We start from the raw sequence: 20,624 nt of genomic DNA, 5'->3' as shown, positions 1-20,624 counted from the left end.
CAGGCTCTGTCGCGGGCACTCTGGAATGCAGCCTCGGGAAAGGCTCTACTGTGGAGGAGGAGGGAGAGAAGACCTCAGGAGAGGAGGAGCACTGGGATGGAAAGGTGAGCACAGGAGGCAGGAGAGAGAGTCTTGGCAATGGAGAAAGACACAGAAAGGCAGGAAGAGTGAGAGGCAAGGCATGAGCGGAATAGAGAGAAGGAAGGAAGAAATAGAAAGAAGATACGGAGAAGGAAGATAGATACAGAAACAGGGAGGGGGGAAAGAGGGCAAGAAGGAGGGAGGAGGGGAGACAAAGAAGAAAACAGAAGGGGAAGAAGGTGCAGCTGGGCAAGAGGAAGAAAGAAGGAAGGAGGAAAGCGGGAGACAGAGAGAGGGATGGCGAGGAGGTGTGAAATGAGCCACCGAGAAGCCGAAGGGGATGAAGAAGCCAGGAGCCACGGAGACAGACACACAGCAGAGAGGAGGTCAGGGCCTTGGAAAACCGAGAGGCAGATGGAAAGCAAGCCCGCCCACCGAACATTGAATACCTAACAGGAGATGACAAATCAAATGGGAATTACTGCGGTAAAAACATAATTAGAAACTTGATTGAAGTTAAACAGAATTTACATAACACTGCAAATTAACTTTACACGGAAACTATTCACTGGGAAGGCAATGAAAAGGCATTTCATTAGTAATCTATATTTAAACAATAGGCACAATGGAGCCTTCTGATGAGGAGCTTGGTGCCTTCCACTGGAGCCGGTGCCAAAGACTGCAGGAAGACCAAGCACAGTGGGTACTCCAGGCAGAAGTGGGCAGGGACCAGCGGGATCCCTGTGCCTGCTTGTGGGGTGGGGTGGGGACACAAACAGGCCAGGTAAGCTTCTGGTGCCAGTTCTGTCCTTAACTTGCTGTGTGCCCCTAGGCAAGTGTCTTACCTTCTCTGGGCCTCAGTTTCCTCACCTGCAAAATGAGGACAGTGGAGATGCAGTCTATAAGCCTGGATAATCTAAGACAGTCTGGGAGATGGTAGAGGGTTATAAGAGCATGGGTTCTGGAGTCATATGGACGCCGTTCCTGTCCCTTGTGAGCTATGGCATCATACAAGAATTTTCCTCTCTAACCCTGTTTTACCCATCAGTTCAATGGAGGTAAGTCCAGTCCAGTCCCACCTGATATCACCAAAGCAGTACAAGGATTTAGGGAGAGAATGGGTAGGGACCGGCTTAAGGAAAAGTGAGTCTAAAGGCTTGGGATTGCTCGTCCCCTCCACCGGGCACACTAATGAGATTACCCAAAGCCTCCTGCCATGGCCCTGCCACGGAGCCATGCATCATCAGAGCAGCTGCTGCTGCGGTCCTAGTCCCCGATGCAGAGCTGGAGGGACATCTGCCCCTGACTCTTTTCCAAGGGAGAGGAGGTCCACAAGTCCCTGCCTGGCTCCATTCAATTCTCAGCCTGGAAAAGTCTCCTGAGCCTCCTCTCACGTCCCAGTCATGTCAGACCGCACTCACTCTGCAGACGTGCTGGACTATGCTCCTGCGGCTCCTTCACCTGGACACACTCTTCTCTCCACCCCCATCCCCCAGCCCCCATCGCACCTTGCACACCTACCCGGCCTCTGGCCTTGTTCAGGGCAACTATACTGTATGCAGCCGTTCCTGACCAAGCCAAGGCCGTTCTCTCTGCTGGGCACCTGCAGTGCTCACTGTTATGCTGGAAGGTGTGGGTTCTTTACCTGTCCCCCCACCACCCCATCTGGACTGCCAGTTCTCAGCGTAGAAACCCTCCACTGTCATCTCTGCACACCCTGACTCGAGCCCTTCTTTTGGCACAACACAGGTACTTAGAAAACCCTGGTTGACCTCAGAGTGGTCAAGGGAGGCTTCCTGGAGAAGGTGGGACTAGAGCTGTATGCTGAAAGGGGAGAGCACCTGACAAGACCCAGAACTCTGTTGTGGAGGGAGGGGTGACTGGGCCTAGGATCAAACCTCAGCCAGAGCAGAGGGATAGCTCAGAAACTCCTGCGTCTGTTTCCAGGGTCTCAGGGTGCCCTCTCTTGTGAACTGCAGTACAGGGCAGCTGCAGCGCCCCAAGCTGAAATTCTAAGTCAGGCTCAGGTTTCTGAGCACCAAAAAGGTACATTCAGGAGCCAAGGGAGAGATGGAGTGGTGGGGAGCTCCTGGAAGTTCGGGAGCACACCTGTTCCTCAGGATCCTACCCAGCCCAGGGCCTGGCCTAGAGGGGGCACTGCTGATGTTTGCAGTAGAGGCTGAGAAAGAGAGAGACAGAGATGGAGAAAGAATGAAGTGATACAACACTGACACGCATGTACATGATTGCCCACCAAAGGCAGAGAGCTCCCTCCCCTAACCGGGAGCAGGCGCTCCGACACACACTCGTGGCCCGGGAAGGTTCACGGCTTTTAGGATAAAAGATTGACACGATGCTCAATAGGGAGCTGCTGAGTGCCTCTCCCCCATGGGCAGCACGTGAGCTGCCACCTGGAGCTCCGTGTTTTTGGACAAGGGGGAGGAGCCCCAGAAAGCAGGAAGGAGGTCCGCAGTGCTAGCTGAAGAAAGTGCAAAAGTGGACAGACATCAGGGCGAGACGCTCAGCCGGGGTCAGGGAGTGCCGGCCAGGGTGACAGGGAGGGCCTGGGCATGCGCTCGCCCACAGTCCCTAGCTCCTGTGTGGCCAAGTGTGGGCAGTAAGGCGGTGTGGTCTCTCCTCCCTCTCCATCAGCCCTCTCCAAATATGGCTGGTTTACTGCGGCCTCTGAGCCTTTGTGTAGGCTGTTCCCACTGCAGCATACAAAGTCCTTTCCACGCACTGCCCAGCAGAGTCTTGCTTGTCTACTCAGAGCCTGCTTTCGGTTCCCCTCCCTGGCTGCACCTTCTCCAGCTCCTCTGCAGACCCCTTCCCCACCCTCACTCCCCAAAGGGCTGGGTGCCCCGTGACTCACACTCAGGCTCCTGACCCTCTCAAGCGCCGCACACTTCTCAAGTGATCTCATCTGCCTCACGACTTGCAACACCATCAATCCACGACAACTCCCAAATTTATATCTCTAGGCCGGGACCTCTCTCTGCCTTTCAGACTCATATATCCAGCTGCCCACTCAATCTTTCCACTTGAACGTCTCAAAGGCATCTCAAATCCAATGTGTCTGAAACAGAACTCCTCAGCTTCACGCAGCCCTCCCCGGCCACTGCCCCTGGCTGAGCAAATAACCACCTCCCTTCTACCACTGGCTCCTGTCCCAAACCCAAGGGCCTTCCTTGACTGTCCCCATCTTTTTAAATCCTCCACCTCTAATCCACTAGCGAGCCTGCCTTCAGCCTTCAATGGCTTCCCACCTCTTCCTCCACTACCCCTCTGTCCCCGTTCCCATCACCTCTACCTGGATGTGGGCAACAGTTTCCCACGTATCTCTCTGTTCCACGCTTGTCCGCCTACACAAGTGGGTCCTCCATGATCTCTCTGACTTCACCTCCTATCCTGACATCCTCCTGGCCACACTGGATTACTTGTATTTCTTTGAATAGGTCAGATACACCCCTGCAGACTCCCTGGCTGCATTCAGGTATCTGTTAAATGGCCAACTTAACAGAAGGCTTTCTTGGGCCAGGCGGAGTGGTTCACACCTGTAATCCCAGAACTTTGGGAGGCTGAGGCAGGTGGATCACTTAAGTCCAGGAGTTCGAGACCAGTCTGGGCAACATGGCGAAACCCCATCTCTACCAAAAGTACACAAATTAGCCAGGCATGGTGCTGTGTGCCTGCAGTCCCAGCTACTCAGGAGGCTGAGGTGGGAGAATCACTCCAGCTTGGGAGGTCGAGGTTACAGTGACAGAGTGAGAGCCTGTCACAAAAAAAAAAAAAAAGAAGCTTTCCTTGCCTTGTGAAAGAATACTTTACACTGTAGACTCTGTGCTCCTACCTGGCCAAATTTGTCTTCTTCAAACTTAGCATCACCTGATCCATTCACTTTTTAGGTATTTATTGTCCGTGCCTCCTCATGAGAGTACAAGTGCCACAAGGGCAGGGAGTTTTGTCTGCTTTATTCCCTGCTATAGCTCCGAAACTTAAAGAGTTCCTGACAGACTTTCTCGGTAAACACCTGGGGAATGAATGCATGAGCAATGCCGCCTCCTCCTCCCCGAATGTCTGCCTGCAGAATCAGCCATGTCCTCCCACCCCCCTCCCCTGTGTAGTCATGGTCACCACACAGGCTTTGAGCACTGCCTTATGGAACTCAGTCTGGCTCTGGGATCTGAGTCGGACTCCATTGCACACCACACCCTCTCAGGGCAGGGCTAGATTGGCTCCGTCTTCAAAACCCACCCCTGGGCAACAAAGTGAGACCCTGTTTCCACAAAAAGTTAAAAATCAGCTGGGTATGGTGGTACATGCCTGTGGTCCCAGCTACATCAGAGGCTAAGGTGGGAGAACTGCTTGAGCCTGGAAGGTCGAGGCTACAGTGAATCACGTTCATGTCGCTGCACTCCAACCTGGGTGACAGAATGAGACCCTGCCTAAAAAAACAAAAACAAAAACAAAAACCCCAACCCCTAATGCAGGCCTGGCCTGGTGTGAGAGTCCATGAATATTTGATGAGTGAATCAAAGAGTAAATAGATGGGTGGATGAACAGCTGAGTGGATGGGGGAATGGGTGGGTAAGTAGGTGGATGGAAGGATGGATGGGTGGTGGAGAGATGAATGGGTGGATGAGTGTGGATGGACAGAAAGAGGGATGGATGGAGAGATGGAGAGGTAAGTGGATGGATGACGGGTGGATGGAGGGATGGGACTCACAGGCACACAATACAGACTAGTGGTTGCTTGGCCTCAAAAGCAGAACTTCTCTTGAGAGGATGAGTACAGTATGGTCAAAGTAAAAGCACAGAAGCTGGAATGGCAAATAGGATGAAGCCAAGTTGCTGTGGTGCGGCCAGAGCTCACTGTGTGATCCCTGGCAGGCACCATTAACTTCCCTGTGCTTTGTTCTCGTGGTCTGAAAATGCAGATAATAATTCTTGCCCAGAGCTGACAGGGAGAACTTTGGAATTTTGAATGCTGCCACAAAGGAGACCACAGCCACATCCCCAGCGGAGCACATCTCCAGCCAGGTCTGCTCTGGAAAATCCTCTCTTCTCAAGCCCCACATGGCACTGTGGACCTCATAGCCTTAGAATCAATCCCACATCCACAAGGGCTGGGACCCCTGGCTACAGTCCTAGAGTTCCAGCTGAGCCAGGCTGCTAAGATGGCTCAACCAAATCAGACATAACTGACTCACAGACTCCTTGAGAACTGAGGTAAGTGTAGGACCTGAGCCCGGTGCCCCATTTTGGAGACAGACAAACTGACACCCAGAAGGCTTTTCTGGCAGTATGAGCACCACACGAGGAGTTACAGAGAGGCCCTGCAGCCAGGCCCAGGAAAGGCAGGGAGAAGCAGCTGAAAACCCTCAGCTCTGGTCCAGCCACAGCACTTCCAGATTGCTAGAGCTTGCCCCTGGCCAGGCTTAGGTGATGGTATGGTCTGGGCATCGGGGGCTGGTGTTACCTTTTGGGGTACGGCAGCTCAGTGAAAACAGCAGCTCCTCTCCTCACACCCCTTGCAGCATTGGTCCGACACCAATGGGCCTCCTCCTCTTCCTCCTGGGTACATAGGGGAGAGATGGGACGTGTGTGAGAGCAGGCCGGTGTGCAGACAGCCGTCCACTCCCCTCCCACCTCTGTCCCTGCTGCCGAGCTAATCTCAGTGGCCTCTTGGGTCACTTAAGCACACCCCGGGATGCCTGATTTATCAGAGTTGGCTGTGTCTTCTCCGCCCAGCCGCACTCCAACCAGCAAGCCAATTCCTTCTAGTGGGATTTCGAAAAATATATAAATATAAGTTTTGTTTCTTCTGGGACTGGGGACTTTGTGCTGTCTTTCTCTTCTTAGCAAGAAAAGCAGAACAGCATCACTTTCCTGTGCAGCCCCCAGGCAGGGTGACAGGGAGAAGCTGTCGGGGGTATTTTTAGCCGGGTGTACAAAGCCCTTGCCGTGGCCTCCTCTCTGCGCCGTGCCTGGCTTCGGGGAATTATCTCACACGGCCGGCCGGCAGCCACTTCCAAAGCCACTCTGTGACCCCTGCCTGAATTCTTTCCTCATTATGAATTGCTCACCAGATCCCTGACCAACACTTGGAGCCATTTTATGTGTGTACGCACCTCCTCGGGAAAACCAGCTCACTCCCTCGCCCCTCCTACAAGGTTCAGGGCGGCCTGTTTTGCTTATCACTGGGAGAGGGGGCCCAGATGCAGAGTTTAAAGCAGGAAAGAGCCCTGGGGATGACTTGGATTGTGCTCCCCCAACTTCAGCTCTTCCTCCACGCTCTTTAGGATTCTTGGTCTGAGCTGAGTTCTACCTGTGTGATGACTTAATTTAATGTTCACCTTCTACTCACTTTTTTTTAAGCTCCAATAAATCTGGCCTTGTCCAAAGCAATCATGCTCTTGAAATAATTGATTTGATAGGCTAGTTATATATTTCTGATACACTTTAATAAATTGTAACTAGGAAAACAAAAATATATGTCCCTTTGGGTAATATCTAATTCTAGAATCTTGCTGTAGATTACCAGAGTTACATGGGCCAAGCTTTGGCAAACTCCCTACTGTCTATCAACCCTTATGTTGTGCAGAAGGAGAGGGAGAGGCATGGAGGAGGGGCGGGCTGGTTGGTGGAGCCCAGGAACTGGTCAGCGTATCAGGCCAAGGAATGTAAGGGGTCAGAGCTATGGTGTGCTGCAGCCTTTAGTACTGTCTCTCTTTCTAGCACTGGGCGAGACCATTTTTGGCCCCACACTTGAACTAGGCTGGGAGGATCTAGGTCGATGAGCACGAGGCATCTTGGGGACGAGGTGTCCCAAAGGAGGACCAGGCCAAGGCCCAGGGCCCAAAATGGTGTCTTTCCCAGCATTCTCTTTGGTCTCTAGTTCACTCTGTCCCTCCCATCAGGCTCCTTTTGGCTGGGTGGGTCATCCACAGGGGCCAGAAGGCGAATCCCCTCTAGGTATAGGTAGATCTGGAAGCGCAGAACGTGCCCCTGAGCCCTACAACCTGTGCTCTTGCCGCTCTGACCCTGTGGGCTCCTGGGGGCCTTGCACTGCCTCTGGGCCTCTGCCTCCTTGTGTGTGCTTTGAGAGGAGGCTGGCAATAGTGGGCACCCAGCAGCACTGGGGCCTCACTGCTGCTCTCCGTCCTCTCCCACTCTGCCCACAGGTTGGAGACCCTGGCTGGGCCCCTGGCCTGGTGCCCGCTGCCTGCCCCTCCCGCTGAGAACAGGATGTGGGTGTCAGGAGGTGAAGGAGAGTGTGGGGGTCGGGATGGGGAGTGGCCTCGGGACGGGACTTCCTGAAGCCAGATCGGTTTACCACAGTCAGTTGGGTCCAGGACCGCACAGCTGTGAGTTATAAATGTCCCTGTCAGAGCCTGGGCTGAGAGGCCCTGCTGCCAGCAGAGGCGCCAGGGCCCACAATGCCCACCCTGGGAGCTCCCCCAGCCAAGGGCCCCTCCTCTCGGAGGTCCTCCCCCAGGGTCCAGCCCTCATGACCTCTGGGCTCTCCGGCCTCCTCTTGGAGAGAGATGGGTCTAGTACAGCCTTCCACTGCTCACCCCTTGCCCTTCCAGGTGCAAATCTTGTGGTCCCAGTTACCGGGAGAGCTCCCAGAGGGCTGAGACCATTCTGGGTCTGCACCCGGCAGGAACCTGAAGCTTGGCGCACAGCCAGTCACTCAACGACCGCCATAGGGGTGACGGTTCCAACTCACCAGCCCGCTTCCCACGGCCCCACCCGCCACTGCCTGCCCACCAGGGCACACACCGATGGTGAGTGGGAAGGGAGAGGGGCTCGGCCTGCCACACCTGGTTCGTGGTGTGTGGGGGCAGCAGGGCTGGTCACCAAGTCTCTGGGCACAGGGCTCTGTGTCCTGCATATGCAGGGAAGACTCCTTCAGAGACCTTCTGTGAGGGACCCATTTTCCTTTGTCTGCCCCCTCAGGGCTCCCTCCATCTGGGGTGTGAAGTGTAGACCACAGCTCAGAGACCAGCCTGCACATAACACCGCTGTCCACAGGGTGAGAAGACAGGTCCCTGGGACCCTAAGGCTGGGCCATCCTGCGAGGGCCACCGAGGTGGGCAGCACAGGGCTGGGCCACAGAAATACAATCATAGTAACAGAAACAATCAGGAATGCTCAGGCTGCAGGGCCTGAGGCTTATACAATTTTGGAGGCCCTGTTTTAAAAATGATTCAAAATTACAAATATATATTTAGAATCAGAAAAGAAATCACAACAAATTTCTAGAATCTTAGGAATTCATGCCCCTTTCTCATGAGGCCCCTGTTTTAACAGTTTCCCAGAAATACTTACATAGAAACGTTCCTGTTTGCAAACTGCTGCCCCTCCCACCTAGAACACTCTATAGCTCCCAGCAATTCCCAGGCTTCACCAAGGCTGTGCACAGGAGAGGCCAGGATGCCTCATCTTCATGTGCTTCCCTGCAAGCCTCCCTCTAACCATAGTAAGAGTGATGAAATGGATAGTGATATTTAACCTTTAGCTGTACTGTTCTAAGCACTTTATGTAAATTAATCCATTTAATCTTACCACAACCTATGAGGTAGGTATTGTACCCATTTTTAACAGATGAGGAAACAGAGAGGTTAAGAAACCAGTCCAAGGTCACACAACCAAGATGTGAAGCCAGACAGCCTGGCACGGATGCCACTGCCAGCCCTTCACCACTTCTCTCCACCTCCCTCAAGGGCCAGAAGGGTCTCCTTCCCCAAGAGGCTTCAACGGCAGCAGCAACCTAGGGCTGACACTGAGTGGGCCTCCTTCTGATGAAATCATTCATTCATTCTACACAGACGCACTGAGCACTCAGCACGTCCTAACATCTAGGCAGGAAACAGAAGCCTCCTGCTTACCTCACTCTGCTCAAGGCAGGGCTGGGGTCCTCCCCACAGGCAGAAGTGGGCACCGTCTTGACTTCCTGGGACAGGCTGGGGAAGCCTAGAGAAGGGCTGGGCCTGCCTCAAGGAGACCCTGGAGGGTGGGGAGAGGGGGAAGGTTTGCCAAAGGTCACATGGCCTGTTGTCCAATTCTCTCATTTTACGGATACGCGAAGGTGGCCTGGAAAGGAGTGACTTCCTGAGGGTCCCCTGAGAGTGGTGACCCTATATGAGTTCTGAGACTATGCTTCTGGAGGGGCGGGGCAGGTCCTGGAGGGCAAGGGTGGCCAAGGCCAGGCCTGGGGGAGGAGGCAGGTGCCTTTTGGCCCCTAGGAGCAGTGCCTTTGTCTTCTCTCTTTGTTTTCCATCTGCCCTCAGCCCCAGTGGCCTTCCAGGCTTCCCCTGATTGTGTACAGGGTGATAAAGGGCTGATGAGCGGGAGATCTCTGGCGGCACAGACACAGTGGCGGCTGAGGGGGCCCCTGGAACTGGGCTCACCGCCGGCTGTACTGAGTCTTCCTCTGAGGGACACTTTGCACGTGACTCTCAGAACCCTTTCAGCACAACTGTCTCCATCTTACAGAGGAGGAGACTGAAGCTCCGGGAAGCAGCAGCCAGGCCTGGAACCCTGGTCCTTGGACCCCAAAGCCTTGGGGATTTCCAATGGGCCACACTGACCCTGACCCTTAGCTCTCTGGCCACCCAGACAACACCTGGTCTTGTCAAAGCTGTTATCCCTTTAACTTGGCAACTGGGCATTTTCAGATCGGCCAGGAAGAAAGAGAGCAGGGGCCAGTCAGTGTCTTACCTCGCAATGCCAGGGAAAACAGGTGCACCGCATGTCCACGTGAAGTGACACACTCGCAACTAATGGCTTGGTGGGAAATGGGGTAGTGTCCAATCTCCTGGCCTCCCCCAACAGAGTCCCAGTGAAACTACCTCTGGGGGGACAAACGACTGCTCTCTTATGGGTTATTTCTGACCAACTGCAGGGCTGGGAAGAGAAGGGCACAATATTAGGGCACCTTCTGCCCAGTCATGGGATGGGGCAGTGGTGGCTGCAGACCTGGCCCACCCTGCCCCAGGTCACTGCTGACCCTGACCTCAACTGCCTGGCCTTCTGACCTGGTCTTCTCAGACCCCCCTCAAGTTATCAAATAACCCACCTTCAGTTATTAGGTACTGTAAGCCGTGTCCATGTTCCATCTTAATTCTTTATGTACTTAAAAATGTATTGATCAGGTGCAGTGGCTCATGCCTATAATCCTAGCACTTTGGGAGGCCAAGGTGGGCAGATCACCTGAGGTCAGGAGTTCGAGACCAGCCTGACCAACATGGTGAAACCACTTCTCTATCAAAAATACAAAATTAGCTGGGTGTGGTGGCGCATGCCTGTCACACCACCTACTCAGGAGGCTGAGACAGGAGAATCACTTGAACCTGGGAGGTGGAGGTTGCAGTGAGCCAAGATAGCACCAGCCTGGGCAACAAGAGCGAAACTCCATCTCAAAAACAAAAACAAACAAACAAAACAGTATTTAACTATTTAAATAACTTTAAACCAATTACTTTTTTTTTTTTACTTGGCCTCATCAAAAACACTATGATCTGTGAAATCATGGGTTTGATGTACTAATTATATTTTTTTCCTTAGTTACGTGAACATACACACATAATGTTAAAATTTGAAATTCACATGTGTCTGGATAGCCCACGGAGGGCAAGGCCAGTCCCGGGGAAGTCTCGATCCAGGCTGGGAGAAAGCCTTGCTAAGTGTGGTCAGGGTACCGTGGAGCAGAGCCCAGGGCTTCCCAGGGAAGTAGAAGGAGGTGGAGGTTTTCAGAAGGGTACACAGAGGGTTCGGTTTGGGCCATGGGCTAAGTGCCCGTTTCCTCCGCATGGGTTGGAGTTCGGTCCTCATAGTTCTTCAGCAGCAGATGCAGCCACCTCCCTGCAAATTCCTCCTGACAATAGTATACTACAGTGGGATGGGCACTGGAGTCCAGTCTAGAATAGCAGTCTGACTCTGTCCCTGGTCACTGTTTTGCTGGGAGGTGCTAGGCCTCTCTGGGTCTCAGTCTCTCCATCTATACAGAAGCAGTGAGTGAGCCAGAGGTTCCTCCCAGCTCCACCAATCAGACTGCAGCACCTTCCACCTACCCTGCCCCAAGCCCAAGTGGCGTATGGTGCTCCTGGTGACCCTGGGCTTCATATAGGCCCTTGAAACCCCCAGGTGGGCCTCCCTTGACTCCTTCCTCCCATATCTGATCAGGGGCCTCAAGTGGTGTCTGGGGTGCAAATGGGAGACAGGGCCATCCTGTGTGACAGCTATAAAATCCGATAATCAGCTAATCACCAGCAAATTAGCATCCCATCTTTACATAGAACAAATATAGTATTTACGTAAAAGTTGTTAGGAGTTTCTCTCTTTTTAATTAGCAGAAATAAATGCAAAATGAATGGTAATTAGGCAGCTGATGGATTCGGTAGTACAATTATGCCTGCGGCAGTGCCCCAGTCCTTAAACACTGCATGCTCCAAGGAATCAGAGGAGCCTATTTATATGATTTATTTATAAAACAAAGTTAACAGGAACAGAGGGGCGAGGTCTGGGCACTGCTGGAGGAGGGGTCTTGGCTGCAGAGGCAAGGCCCTGGGAAGAGAGGGAGCTTCAGTGCCCAAGGAATATGGGGAGGAGGTTGCTTAGTGTTGAGCTATGAAAATGCACTACCAAGGCCCCCATATGTCTATTTCAGGCCAGGCATGCGTTGCTGGGAATGGCCTCCCTGGCAGGAAGCAGGCTAGGGCAGTGTGAGGGGCTGGGAGCAGCTGTTTTTATACTCTTGTCTCTTTCTCTTCCCTGGTCCCTACTTCTCTCTTCTTTGCTGGCCCTATACTTTCACTGAGCACTTCTCTGTGCTGTACCCCTGCGGTGCAGAGGGAAGGGAATATTCTTCCTTTCCTCCCTGAACTCGGGAGAAACCAGATCCAGGAATAATGGAGGCCAACACAGTGGGAATAATTTCCAGACCAGCAGAGCACCCAATGCTGTGAGAGTACACAGGCAGGAGCTCAGAGGAAGCAGTCCCCAGGAAGAGGCACAAATTGGGTTTTGAAGGATGCACAGGAGTTTTCTGAGAAGGTGGGAAGTAGCCAAAGGACCTGCATGTGAAAAGGCAGGGAGGCAGGAAACAGCATCATGTGACTGCAGGAAAAGAGTGTACCGGAGGTGGGCGCTGGAGAAGCAAGTAGGGTCTTGGATGCCATTCTAAGGGCTTGGACGTTATCCTAGAAGCTGTGGAAAGGTCTGAATCAAGGAAGTGGACAGCCTCTTTCCACCAACAGTTCTTGTCTTAGCTTCCCCTCCCCCACCCCAGAGCCAGCGAGGGGGCCAGGTCGACAGGCCATTAAGAGGCAGCTGGTCCAGCTCATCGGAGCAGGAGGGTAACCTGATTACAGGGACAGGAGGTCTGTCTGCGTGGGAGGGAAGGGGGAAGGGAGAAAAAAGGGAAGTGGGGCCTGCTGAGCCACCCCTGGGTGTCCGAGGTGAGGGGCCTGTCTTCCCTAGAACATAGTCCCTGGCCCTGTCCCCACCCCACTGCCTCGCCAAGCCTGAGGGAGGGGAGAGAGCACGGTCTGTGGGGCCTCATCGCCTTCTTCCAGACCCAAACCCCAGCACACCACTGCTCTGTGCTGTGACCTTGAAGAGCCATTTCCAATTCTGGGCCACACATTCTAGTCTCCAAAACAAAGGCTTGAATTAGAATAGGGGAGAGGCAGCAGATTTGGCCCCCAGTCCCATCCCATGTAGTATACTTTTACGGGCATGGGTTGTCCAAACTTTTAGGAATTTAGGTGGGGCAGGCACTCTCCAGAATGCCACAGTCCTTGCTGCTCCCTCCTGCCTCACTCCAGCCTAACAGGAGTTTTCTGTTATGTGGTATGCTGCAGGCAGCAGCTGAGTGGAGACACCTGCACGAGGACCTGAGCTCAGACAGACAGAAAGCCGGGTCAAAAAGGCTGGTGATCAGAGTAGTTTCCCTGTCATGTATTACCCTTGCAGGAGGAGACATGGGAGCCGCTGCTGCATTCAGGACTTGGAGTGGACAAGCAGCCCTTCCCTCTCTCCAGTGACTACCCTGACTCAATCTGCCGGCCTCGAAATGGGAACAATATTACCTGCCCACCCAAACCCCGGGGTCATAAGAAAGCTCAGAGAAGCCCATGCACGTGGCAGTGATCTGAAAGTCAAAGCCCTGGGTAGTGGTTTAACCGTGACTTTGAACACTGCAGGTTCTGAAGGATTTCACAAAGGGAAGTTTTGCACTCCCCAGCGCAGACAGCTCTCAAACCTCCGGAGTCTCCCTTTAAAACAGCAGTGCTCAAAGGTCTTTCAGCAGCCCCAGCAAGGTCTAGAAATGGTGTCTGAGCTGCTATCTGCCATCACTCTCAGGAACGCGCTCTGAACTTGTAAGGGAAGACAAAGATCACACCGCACCACTTCTCTGCTCTGTAAGTTGCGCTCCTGCCTTTGGCCAAAATCAATACAAATCTCCACTATGATGGTTCCACCAGAATGGGGCCGGGCCCTTGCCATGACATTCCCGCCCTGGCCGGCACGGAGGATCTCCCTATATCACACGACTTCAGCCCCAACTCAGGAGGCAGTGGAGTGTGGGGTGGGGGTGGGGTCCTGAATGTGGGGGACAGCACAGGGGAGAAGCAGAGGGGGCCATGCAGAGCTGCTCTAAGTGCCTCTCCAAAGACAAGCCTGGTGCTATTCATCAACTGGTTTTCAGGGCTGTGAGAAATCAATGGCATTTGTGCTGCAAACTCATCATTAGGACAGGAAAAACTCTGCAATGGAATTGATTTGTTTAAATATAATAACACAATTTAACAGAGAACTGTGGGGGTGGGGAAGGGACCGAGGCAAACAAAACAGGCAAGACAGCTCAGAGAACAGGGAGATGAACCCCCTGAGAAACCTTCCAGTGTGGCTGCTGAGCCCCAGTGCCACCCCCACCTGTCCCCAAGTCCCCGCCACTGAGGAAGCCCGAGTGGACACATGCTGTTCGCCTGCACAAAGCAGCTCAGGACTGGTCTCAGAAACGTCCTCAGTGGGCTGTGGATGGGCCCAGAGGCCTGGCTGGTCATTGCTGCATTGTTCTTGGAGGTGACTTTGCTTGGTGAATATTGGTTCAACCCAACAAATTCTTATTAGGCATCCACTGTGGTCCAAGCACCTGTGCAGGGCTGTAGGGGACACGGGAAGAATTCCTGGCCATAGCCTGAAGGCATTTCATGGCGATGGGGTGGATTAGGCCAGAATGCGAGGCTAGGGCAGGCTGGCTTCCTGGGGTCTCAGGAGATGTCAGGCGGGGGTACGGTGGGATGCCAGGGCAGGAGGAAGACAAAGAGAGAACAGTCCAGGCAAAAATGCACGGACCCTTCAAAGAACTAAGAGGGCCCCATTTGGAAGACAGTGCTCATTTCATAGATGGAGTACCTGCCTGATGATGACTGATGGGAGCTCACTTTATTGACCCTTAAAATGTTCTGGGACCCTGCGAACACTTTATAAGTGTCACTTCATTGAATCCCACTATCCTGTGAAGGAGGGAACATTAATACCCACATTTCACAAATGATGTCATTGAAGCACCGAGAGGTTAAGTGACTGCCCAAGGTCACACGGTTAGTCAGTGACAGAGCCGGAATCGGACCCTCATATTATGACCCCAGCGCCTATGTACCAACCATGGCGCTTTCCTGCCATCACCGGACCTTGGCCGATGTGCTGGGGAGACAGATAACTCCTGCCCTCTGGGAGCTGGGGCATGAGATCCACTGGGCAACTGCATGGCGGCAGCTCAAGGGGGAGTCTGAGAAGGGCACGGAGGGGGCACTGCATCCATTTGGCACCTGGCTGCAGCTCTGCTGCAGGCTCAGCCCTGCATACTGGGTAGGGTTGGAGTGTTGACTGGACAGTGCTCGGCCTGGCACTCAGGGTGTCCCCAGACCCTTCACATGACCTTGGGGTCGGAGGGTGGAGGGCACAAGCAGGCTGATATCAGAGAAGGCCTGGGTAGCTCTGGGCAATCTTTCTGAGCTCAGGAAGGGCCTTAATGTCAGCCTCAAAATTCTGACTTTATGCATGGTGATGGGGGAAGCCAGAGACAGCTGGGAAGGACTCAGGGATTCAGAAGCAGGAAGATGGTCCCCAGCAGGGCTGGGATGGTGAGAGGGTCACAGATCCAGAGACGGCTAAGGGGGCCTAATTGACTGTTGGAGGTGGGGGTCAGGGAAAGTGAGGTGTCAAGGATGACCCAGACTTCTCCCCGCAGCCCTCTGGGGGCTTGGAGACCCAGCTTTGCTGAGCCAGCAGCTGCCTGCATCAATATGAATTGACCCAGAGCCCAGGGAGCACTGCACCCCTCCCCCAGGAAGCCCTGACTTGGGGGAGGGTACTGCAGGCCAGCAGGCCACCACCAACTCCGCTCTGTCCCCCTGCTGACCTTTCTCTTTTGTCAGCAGTGCACTCCATCAATGCACCGGAAGGGCCAGTGCGATCCCTCCCAACTGCCCAGGCCAGGGCTGGGGGCAGGGGCTCGCTCTGCCCTCCCTCTTTCAAGGAAGAGGTTTCCTGAACGTCTCTGGAAAGCTGGCAGCAAAGCCACCAAAGCCCTCAGTGCAAATGGAGAGACTGAAGCCTGGTGAGGGGCAGCTCAGAGTCCACCAGACAACTGCAGTCACAGCCTTGAGCAAAGAGCCCACCAGGCATGAGTCATGCCCCTCCTGCTGGCAGAGGGGAGGGAAGACAGGAAGCTGGAGAGGAGACTGGAGCCAGGTCTTGGGGGATGGGCAGGCACAATCTGGCTGGGGGAGGGGTCTATGAGTTGTGGAAAGGGGCCAAGCAACTGCACCAGCAAGCCTCTAAGCCAAGGAGAGGATCTTGTGGGCTTTGGAGTGGGGCCAGTGGACTCAGGCAGGCCTTGGGTGGTCAACCATCCTGTTTTGCCCACAAGTGACAGGTTTCTGGGACACAGAACTTTCCATGCTAGAACCAGGATGGTCCCAGGCAATCTGGATGGCCACCCTAGTGGGGCTGATGCTGGTTTTCAGTTCAATCACTCTCTGCGTCTCAGTTTCCTCATCTGGAACGTAGAGCTTATAACAGTACCTTGTATATGGTTGCTGGGAGGTGGGGGAGAGGGACATTAAATAATGTATGTAAAGTGCTTAGCATCCGGCACAGCATCTGATAAAAATCATTAAACAAACGGCAGGTGGCCGCTGTTACTACTCCCAACTGCTAGACTATTCTTACTACCATGAGTACCAGCTAACACATACCAAGTGCTTGCCCTGCACCAGACTTTCTAAGTACTGTGCATATATTGCTAATCTAACCCTTACAATACTTAATGGGGAAGGAAGTATTATCATCCCCATTTTCAGACGAGGAAATTGAGCTGTGGACGGGTTAAGCATGCCCGGGCTCTCACACCTGCCAAGCACAGAGCCCTGAAAACCACTTCTTTTTCCACTGGAATGACCCCAAAGCCCGGGTAATGTAGGCCAATGTCAAAATGGTTCTGGTCACACTGACCCAGGGCAAGAAATGAACAAACATGCAGGCCACTCTGGAGGTGCCGTGGGGATGGGCAAGCATCCCCCGTTTTCAGGGAGACTGAGTCCCTAATCCTCAGCCTGGGTCTTCAAGACCTTCCCCTTCTGGTCCAATCAATCTAATTTATTTGGGTTCCAGGGTCTATTTACACAGCAAGAGAAAGGAACGCCTCACGATGTGCACGCGCCTCCTCCTGGCCCCAGGCACTCCACTCTTGGTCAGGCATGTTTTGCCCACTGCGATTCATTCTGCAACAACACTGCAAGGTCAGATTCATGCCCATTTCCGAGATGAGAAGAGAGAGGCTTGGAAATGTGCTATGGTATGGTGCAGGGAGAGGTGAGTATTAGAAAACTCCAAGGAGGGGCAGAGACCCCTCTCTTAGAGCCCAGGGGAAACTCTGGCAGCTCAAAGAAGGCACCCAAGCACCCAGGGGTGGAGTAGTCAACCTGGACAGGTACTGCACCCAGGGAGAAAAGGGGGAGGGAGACCTGAGGCAGGAGCCCATCACCCTGCTACCTGGAGGGGAGGGAGGTCTTGCAGAGACCCCTCTTCAGACTTGGAAGCTGAGCATGCAATGCCTCCTGCCCCAATCCCTAGGAAGTTCTCAGCACAAGGAACTGCATGCTTGCAAAGCAATTAGCTTCCAACACCCAGGAAAAAGGTCGCTGAGGGTGCAGGCAGGCGCTGGCTGAGCAGGGGCCCTGGGAAGCTGGGCCCAGTTATTTTTAGCATCTCAATTCAAGAGGGAGGAGGCCCTCCTTCCCACCAGGTAAATGTCAGCGCCACTGGCAGCCACGGCCAATTAAAGCAGCTGGAGCCAAAGAGGGAAGACAGAGACTGGTGGCCTCTCCTGCTGGCCCCCAGCAGCTCCTGCAAAGGGCCTGCTCCCAACTCACCTGCCTCATGGCCCTGAACAGGAAACACTGGCTCAGTCCAAAAAGCCTGACCAGGGGCCTGACTGGAGTCCTGGCTGGGCCGTGTGACCCTGGTCAAGTCTCATGCCTTCTCTTTTCTGACTCTAGTTCCCTCTCTGGAAAACGCCACCGCCCCCCTCCGCCCACTTGATGTTATGAGGGTGACATGAGTCAGGGGTTGTGAGGATAAGAGAAGCTTGCCACCGCCTGCTGTGGGGCAGCCGCTTTATTATTCCAGAAAAGAATGGACTTCCCGAGCAGGAACCTGGGCCATCCTGAGCTGACGGGGCCTGAGCTGGCCGCTGTACAAACTGCTGGGGGTATTTGCGCAATCCCAGGAACTTGGAGTCCAAGAAGCCCATGGCTGGCGCTCTGCTGATAGGAGAGGCATGAGACAGAGGCCGCTGCAGGTCAGTGGAGGCTCTGCAAACACAGACCGGGCCGAGCCTAAGACTATGGGGAGGTGCCACACCTGGAGAGGGACCCAGGCACTCAGAGTGCCGGCAGCAGGCCTGGCACTGGCATGGCATTTCCTGTGCATCAGGGTATCAGCCGGCTGCAGCTTTGAGAAGGAATACTGTCCCCTCCCCGTCCCCAGCAGGAGGGAAGAAGGCAGAAGGAGGAAGGAGGGAGTTGGTCACAGAAAAGAGAGGGGACTCATCTCTCATTTTATCTTGGGACCCAGATCCTTAGTACATAGTCGGGGCTGCCCTAGGGAACTATTCCCTCATCCTCCCAGGCTGGTCCAGCCTGGCAAATCCCAGAAATCTTAGGTCAGCTCTCCTCCACCGGGCAGAAGCCTTGGGTCCAGCAGCAGCCTTCTGGGCTAGTTGTCCCCCAAGGTGCTGGGGAAACCCATACTTCCCTGAGCTCAGATCCCCGGCACTAGTTCACAGCCTCCAGAAGCGGATTCTTCCACTGAGGCACTTCCCTGCTGTGGCTCCCCAGGTGCCTGAAGCTCAGAGGAGATGCAAGGGAAACTGAGGCACAAAAGTGGGGCAGTGACCTACTCAGAGGCATTTAGCAAGTTAGAAGCAAAATATAACCTTCCTCCTTCTGCCGTCTCCAGCCCCCCAGGGGCATCTCCAGCCTCATTTCTTTCGCTGCTGCGCAGTCCCAGCCTCCACAAAGCCCCCATTATCTGCCCCAGTGTGGCTGCTGCAGGGTCTTGGCCCAGCTGTTCCCTTTGCGTGGAATGCTTTCAGTTTGGCTCATAGTCTGGTCATTCTTTGGGGCTCAGCTGGCAACTCACCTCCTCCAAGAAGCTCTCCCTGACCTCTGAGGCCTTCAGAGTCCATAGACCCTGGCCCTGGGTAATGCCATGCTACCTGTGGTCAGCGGCCTCCCAGACGGTGAGCCGGCTGGACACTCTGCTGAGCCTTGGCAGAGGAGGCTGATAAGGGAAAGGGCAGCCCCTGGTTTCCCGAGTCCACTTTCCTTCCTCACCCTCTTGCCCCTTGTGAGCCTCACACTAGGCCCTGACTCTCAGGCATTGCCCCTAGCCCTGACCATTGGGCCTGCAAATCCTGGCCTCACTGGGGCTCTCTGGCTAAATGGATGACAGGGTAAGCCCTCGCTCACGGTGGCAAACCTCTCACAGCAAGAGGCAGAACACAAATGCGGCTCCACGGAGCCAGGTCTGCGGGTTCCCGCGCAGCTCTCAGGCCCAGTTCTGGTGGCTCTCCACAGGTCCCCAGAGCTTCCTTGGCCCCTTGGGGCCAGTCCTGCCTTTCTGCAGATAGAAGGCTCCTATCGCTGCTGCTGCTGGCCCCTGCCCCAGCCAGCCTCTGCACCCCCCATGTAGCCTACACAGTTTGGGGTGGCCCTGCACTCAGCTGATAGCCTGGAGCGCCATGTTGGCTACCTTGGGGCATGCCCTCCTATCTCTGGGCCTCAGTTTCCTCATCTGTGCCACGAGTGGGGTGAGCAAAATGATTTCTAAAGACCATTCCTCCCAACATGAGAGAGGCTGTGGGTTTGCTTTTGTTCCAGTAAAGGTGCCATGCTTGTGGCCCCACCCAGTGTCTATTACTTGCTGCAAGGTCACTGAGGCTTCGGACCTAGGAACACAGGGCACGGGCAAGGCTGTCCTCCACCCCAATGTGTGGCCTGGGTGTGTGGCTCATGAACCAGAGAGAGACAAACTCCAGAGCTCAAAAAGAGCCAGGGGAGCAAACATCAGTGGTAGGGAGAATCGCCCTCAGTAAGTAACACCCAGGAAACTCTTTACAACCTCACACTCCTGCCAGAACGACCCACCCAGTAGAGCTGCCTACCTGCTCTAGCTTCTGTACCCACCACAAGGGATGCTGTGTGTCCCTGGGTTGGTCTCTGAGCCTCTCTGATCCCACCATGTCACTGGGCAATGTCCACCCCAAGCTGTGAGCTGAGGTCAGGCCTACGGAAGATGGGGTTGGGGGAGGTGTGCAGATTGTGGCACCTGGCTCCACCGTCGGTCGCTTTATCTTGCAGCATTTGAGAAGACTGGCTTTTCCCTCTTGGTAGAAAGCCCCAGCGCCTGGCCCAGCAGAGGTGCCTGGTTTGCTGAAGAGGCCGTGGTGGAGCATGAAGGTCTGGCCAGTAGACAAGCCTCCAACCCTGCTCTTCCTGCTACCACAGTTCCTGGGTGAACTGAGTCTTAGACTGGACCACACCTCACCCTTGCCCCAGCTTGCAGGCTGAGGCCAGCCCTCCTAGCTCTCACAAAGGAGCTGCCACTGCCCTACAGCTTCTTTTGGCTCCCCACTCCCTGCAAGTTCATGGCTAGCATTCAAGGCCCTCAGGGGCTGCCTCAGCTATGGCTGAATCAATCTTCGTCCCCAGCTGGACTGTCCTGACCCATGCCACCAAGTTGTGCAGAGACCCCAGGAAGACCCTACTCTTCCACTCTATAGGAACCCCATTCCCCTTCCCCCTCCACCAGGCAGTCTTCTCTGGCTGCCTCCTACAGCATGAGGAAAGAGCTGCACCTACCTAGCAACCCTGCACTGGAGACTGTGACCTCTACTCAGACCTCCGTACCTGGGGCTGTGTTCTCCCAGCTCAACTGCAGATTCACTGTTGGATACCAGGGTC

The 20,624-nt window shown here is 54.3% G+C and overlaps 1 protein-coding gene across 4 annotated transcripts in view; it reads right to left on the bottom strand.

The window, feature by feature from the left end:
* Window positions 1-20,624, bottom strand: part of ZMIZ1 (zinc finger MIZ-type containing 1) — a 245,263-nt gene that overhangs the window by 167,376 nt on the left and 57,263 nt on the right. For all 4 annotated transcript variants that reach the window (XM_023204839.3, XM_023204838.3, XM_023204836.3 and 1 more), the window contains exon 3: window positions 5,561-5,655. The gene's annotated coding sequence lies outside the window, so the exon portion shown is untranslated. The remainder of the gene's footprint in view (window positions 1-5,560; window positions 5,656-20,624) is intronic.

Source organism: Piliocolobus tephrosceles, chromosome 9 (assembly GCF_002776525.5).
Source record: "Piliocolobus tephrosceles isolate RC106 chromosome 9, ASM277652v3, whole genome shotgun sequence".
Taxonomy (NCBI): Eukaryota; Metazoa; Chordata; class Mammalia; order Primates; family Cercopithecidae; genus Piliocolobus; species Piliocolobus tephrosceles.
The sequence above is the reverse complement of the archived record's forward strand: the minus strand, read 5'-3'. Positions and strand labels throughout refer to the sequence as shown.